The following is a 6,000-nucleotide window of genomic DNA, read 5'->3' on the forward strand; positions in this document are numbered from 1 at the left end:
TCCTTCTTTCTCATCTGCTCTGGATAACGGCTTCTTCAGATTATCGCCCCTCCTCTCTACACTGCTTGAACTCACTCCCCTTAAGAAATGCTCTGACCAGGAACACTCGGGATAAAAGCACCAAACATTCTCAACATCAAGGGAGCCCTGGAACCCCTTCCCCAAACCCATTCTCTCAGCTTTATAAGCTCTGTGTTCCCTCCGTCTTCTGCTAGCAGGACCCAGACCCACAATCTCTCTTCTCCATTTCTGCTGTATTTTGTGGGGCATCCTGTTTACGTTACACATTTTCTCTGACTAAATTCGGAAAGGAGATGCCCTGCTTTTTTCTGTCTACTAAATATCCACCTTTGATTTTATATTTAGAGAGAAAGGGATGGAAAGAGGAAAACAGAGATTTGAAATATCCAATTCAGGATAACATTCCAGACACCAAATCGTATAAGATAAGTCCCCAATCAAATATTTAAGTCAACAAATCTCTTCTCTCTCTAAAAGGGAAAGAATATATTGGTAAATGTAATCATTGAATAAACGTTTTCCTGCTTTGATATAGAGACTTGGTAAAGCAGAAGAGTAGTTTTTGAACAAGATGTTTTCTGGGGTTGGCCCTGTGGCTAAGTGGTTAAGTTCGTGCACTCCACTTCAGCAGCCAGGGGTTTGCTGGTACGGATCCTGGGCACAGACCTACACACTGCTTATCAAGCCGTGCTGTGGCGGCTTTCCATATAGAAGAACTAGAATGAGCTACAACTAGGATATACAAATATGTACTGGGGTTTTGGGGAGGAAAAAAAACCGAGATATTTTCTTGAGCAATGGATGGCATATGGGATTTAGAGTATGGAGATCTGTCTCCTATTACGGGCTATGTGAGCGTTTCTGAGGGTAGGATCCCAATTTCTGGATCTTGGAGTCTTGATATCCTCATACAAAAAACAGATGAAATAATACCTGCCAACATCAAAGAAATGTCACGAGGCTCACGCAGTATTTGTGAAAGTGACTTACAAATGTTGAAAGTTTGCAAAAGTTAATTATTATTATTTTAAATGAGCTGGCTCTTCCTTAGGTATAATATCTTAAGAAGTTCACAGAGGAAACGTTGTAGGTCTCTCTCTAACACATTTTACAAATATTTGGGAAATAAAATATACTCCTTTCAAATTCATTTCATGTATTTCTGTTGCCAATTATTTCTAGGAAGTTTGTAAATTTAGTTATGACTTTATTTCACACAAGCAGCTAAGAATAATTAACAGATTTGATTTCATCCGTCAATTAAAGAGGTTTTGTTTTGCTTTTGTGAGGAAGATTGGCCCTGAGCTAACATCTGTTGCCAATTTTCCTCTTTTTGCTTGAGAAAGATTGGCCCTTAGCTAACATCTGTGCCAATCTTCCTCTATTTTATGTGAGATGCCACCACAGAGTGGCTTGGTGAGTGGTGCTAGGTCCACGCCTTGGGATTGGAATCTGCGAACCCTGGGCCAGTGAAGCAGAGTACATGAACTTAACCGCTACACCATGGGGCCGGCCCCTAAAGGGAGTTTTTGTGTATTTCGTATTTTTTAACCTTTCGTGCTCTAGCATTAGCTCTTCTGATGCTGATTCTCTACAGGTGCCAGGCTGGGTGCAGGAAGCAGACAGCAGGTACAACTGCTGAGAGCTGAAGTCTGGTCTTAGCAAAGCTGCTGTCACGGTGACATAATTCCCTTCTGCTGACTTGCAGGTGCTGCTTCAGCTTTGTGACAACATTGTAGTGTAGCCGAGGGAACATGGGCATTCCGGTCAGAGTGACCTGGCTTCAAGTTTGAGACGAGTCCATTCACTTTAGGGTTGTTATCTTTAAGATGTAGATAATAAGTCCTACCTTGCAGCATCTTTGAGAACTAAATAAGGTGAAGAATATTAAGTTATGTAACAATCCCGGAACTCAGAGATTGAAAAAAAATGCCTCCTTTCTTCTTCCTCCTCTACCTCCGGGCTGATGCTCTGGTATCTCAGCCCACTCCCCAGCCACCTTGCTCCAGCACAGTGAGGGTCAAGTTGGCACTGAGCTCAGTGGCTGCATGTCTTCCATTTCGAAGGATCCTGCCATACAGGACTATTTCCTAGGCGTGGGACTAATTGCTTGGTCATATGGTATATAGAAAAGCGAATTCAAATCGTTGTCTTGATGAATGCCTGCTCATTGAGTATGCACCTATTTATCACAGAATAGCAATGACAATTTTTCTCAGAAAGAAATGTTTCTGATTTACATATGTGTGGCTGATGCATGGAGTGGGTTTTATAAATCACTATGTCATCACCACCAAAAAATGCCCTCTAGCCATATTAAAAAGAGCCTGTGACACGGGGCCTATCAAATTGAATGGAAAGGCCATAAAACCATCAGTTCATCTGACATAAAACTGATATATTATGTGATAATGCTTCAAGTCGAACCCGGGACCCCATTCATCACACAGGCTGCTCCTGGGTGAGGTTCCGAGCTGTGTGTTAATGAAACAGTCACGCTTGACTCACACTGCAGATTGCAGTCCCCAACCAGCGCTGGAGACCTACAGACCAGAAAATGTTCCCATTGAAAATATGCTTCATTCACTAATGAACTTTCCTGGGAGAAAGTTACATCAGGACAGAGGTCACACAGCTTCTTGGGGATACAGTGTCCTTACGTGTGAAACGTCAGACTAGATCCATGGTTCTCAGTAAGAGAAGAGCATCCGACTTACCTGGTTACCTTTAAAAGTGCACTGGGGGTCCGGCCCTGTGGCCGACTGGTTAGGTTCGCACACTCCACTTCCCCGGCCCAGGGTTTCACTGGTTTGGATCCTAGGCACAGACATGGCACCATTTGTCAGGCCATGCTGAGGTGGCGTCCCACACGCCACAACTAGAAGGATTGACAACTAAAATATACAACTATGTACTGGGGGGACTTGCGGAGAAAAGCAGAAAAGAAAAAAAGAAGATTGGCAACAGTTGTTAGCTCAGGTGCCAATCTCAAAAAAAAAAAAAGTGCAGGGGCTTGGGCCCCATCCCAGGGCAGGCCCTGGGAACCTCAGCTCTGAAAGATCCCCAGGTGATTCCGACGCTCCCTGGGGGTTTAGCCTTTTTACTCCAAGTGTCCTCACAGGCCTAACAGCATCAGCATCTGCTGGGAGCTTATTAGAAATGCAGAATCTCAACCCTATGGATTCAGAATCTGAATTTTAATAAGATCCCTAGTGATTCAAGTCATATTAAAATTTGAGCGGCATTAGAACAGTGTTTCACAGCCTTGGCCCCATATTAACATCTCTTGGGAAGCTTTTAAATATCCCAATGCCCAGCTATGCCACAGACTCAAATCAAAACCTCTAGGAGCGGAACCTAGGCGTCAGCTTTGTTGTTGTTGTTTCGTTATCTCCCAAGGCAATTCTAATATGTAGCCACGCTTGAGACCCACCAACTTAGAACGTCATTTACAGTTTACACCTGAGGCTTCATTTACCTGGAGTCCCGAGAAAGCATGATGATGAAGGGAATGTGCAGAATCACTGGCTGGAGGAGGGGCTTCAAACAACAGCAGAAAAGGAGAGAGACATTTCTTGTTGAGCTCCTCCTTCAACCAGATATTGTTTCATTCTTTTATATAGACCTTCAAGACAACCCTGTCAGGTAAGAATTGTTAAATTTTATTTAAAATGAGAAAATTGCGGCTCAGAGAGGTAAAGTGATTTGCCCAAGGTTATGTTGCTAGTATAGGGCGTCATCTCGCTCCAAAGCTCATGCTGTATCTTATTAGCCTTCCCTCCTGGGTACCATTGCCCCTCTCCTGCTGTGCCTCCCAGGATATAGCAGGGTTTTTTTTAAAGTGAAAGCACAGTTTCAGGAGTGATAGATAGAAATAGGGTGATTGGCATTTCCAGGGTCATTCTATGAGTATCTTCTGAACAGAATGTGTCGAAAGACCCAAACTTTAAGCTTTCTGGGGATAAGTTCAGTAGAAAACGATGGGAGCCCAGGTCTGCCCAGTTGGTGGTGATGGTGGTGCGTGGGACTTTATCTTATCGTCTTCGCTCCAGTTGACTAACGCATCCCCTTAGGATGTAATGACCATTCTGCTATGTGAAATTTAGTGCTCACTTTTTTTTTTAAAGAAAGAACAGCTTAATTGAGATATAATTGACATATGATAAATGGCACATTTAAAACGCACAATTTGTTAACTATTGAGATATATATGTATACACACTCATGAAACCATCACCACAATCAAGATAATGAACACATGTGCTACCTCCCAGATTTTTCTCAGTCAGAAATATGGGAGGCAGGAACTTGCAATTGGTGTCTGAATTTGGTGCAGTCGTCTGTGTCCGAGCCCTTAACCTATGAGGTCTGTGCTAACTCCAGGTAGTTAGTGTCAGAATTGAATCAAATTGTAAGTCACCTGGTTGGTGTCCGGAGAGTTGGAAAACTGCTTATTGGTGTGGAAAAAAAACATACATTTGGTGTCACAGGTGTTGTGAGTAAAAACAACTCAGAGAGGTGTTTGGGTTATTTCCAGCTTAGGGGGCATACAAACAAGTCTTCTATGAACACTCATATATGAGCTTTTATATGGTCATAAGCTTTCATTTCACTTGGATACATACCTAGGAGTGGAACGACTGGGTCACATAGAAGGGGTATGTTTAGCTTTATAAGAAAATTCCGAACTGTTTTCCAAAGTGGCATTTTATATTCCCAAAATCAGCGTATGAGAGTTCCATATGCTCCACCTACTTCCCAATGCTTGGTATGTTCAACCTTTTTAATTTCAGACATTCTTCATGAATACAGAGTGGCATCTCTTTGTGGTTTTAATTTGCGTTTCCTTAATACTAATAATGTTGAGCATTTTTTTTCATATACTTATTTGGAATGTATGTTTATGTATATCCACATACATATATATGTGTTCTAATCTTTAGCCCATTTTTTGTGGAGTTGTTTGTTTTCCTGTTACTGCATTTTGAGAGTTCTCTATACACACTGGATAAATGCAATTTATGTGATTTGAAAATATTTACTCCCAGTCTATGGGTTGTCTTTTTATTCTCTTAACAGCATCTTTTGAAGAGCAGAAGACCTTACTTTCAAATGAAGTCCAATTTATCAGTTTCTCCTTTTGTGGACTGTGCTTTTGGCAATGTATCTAAGAACTTTTTCCTAACCCAAGGGCACAAAAATTTTCTCCTAGAAATTTTCTTCTGGAATTTTTACAGTTTTAAATTTTACATTGAGAACGATGATCCTGGTGAAAGGTACGAATTGAAGTTTTTTTTTTAATGGATATTTAATTGTTCCAGTAACATTTGTTGAAAACAATATCCTTTCTCTACTGAATTGCCTTTGAATTTTGTCAAAAACCACATATGTATGGGTTTATTTCTGGACTCTATTCTGTTCTCATTGATGTATTTTTCTATCTTGACATATTATGTCACTGTCTTGATTACTGTAGATTTACAATTTGTATAGAATTCAGGTAATGGAAGTTCTCCAGCTTTGTTTTTCTTTTTCCCTGTTGTTTTGGCTCTTCTAGATCCTTTGAATTTCCAAATGAACTTTACAATGAGCCTGTAAATTTCCACAAAAAAAGAAAAAAGCCTCTTGGGATTTTAATTGGGATTGTGTTGAATTTATAGATCAATTTGGGGAGAATTGATATCTTAACAATATTGAGTATTCCAATTCATGAAGATGGTATTTCTCTTCATATGTTTAGGTCTTCTTAATTTCTCTCAGCAGTGTTTGCAGTTTTTATTGTAGCGGTCTTATACATCTTTTTTCAGATTTACTCCCAAGTATTTTATATATTTTGATACTATTGTAAAGATATTGCTTTTTATTTCAATTTCTAATTGTTCATTGTTATTATAGAAATATAATAGATTTTAGTATATTTACCTTGTATCCTGCAACCTTGCTAAACTCATTGTAGATTTCTTCAGGTTTTCTACAAAG

Source organism: Equus przewalskii, chromosome 18, assembly GCF_037783145.1.
Source record: "Equus przewalskii isolate Varuska chromosome 18, EquPr2, whole genome shotgun sequence".
Classification (NCBI taxonomy): Eukaryota; Metazoa; Chordata; class Mammalia; order Perissodactyla; family Equidae; genus Equus; species Equus przewalskii.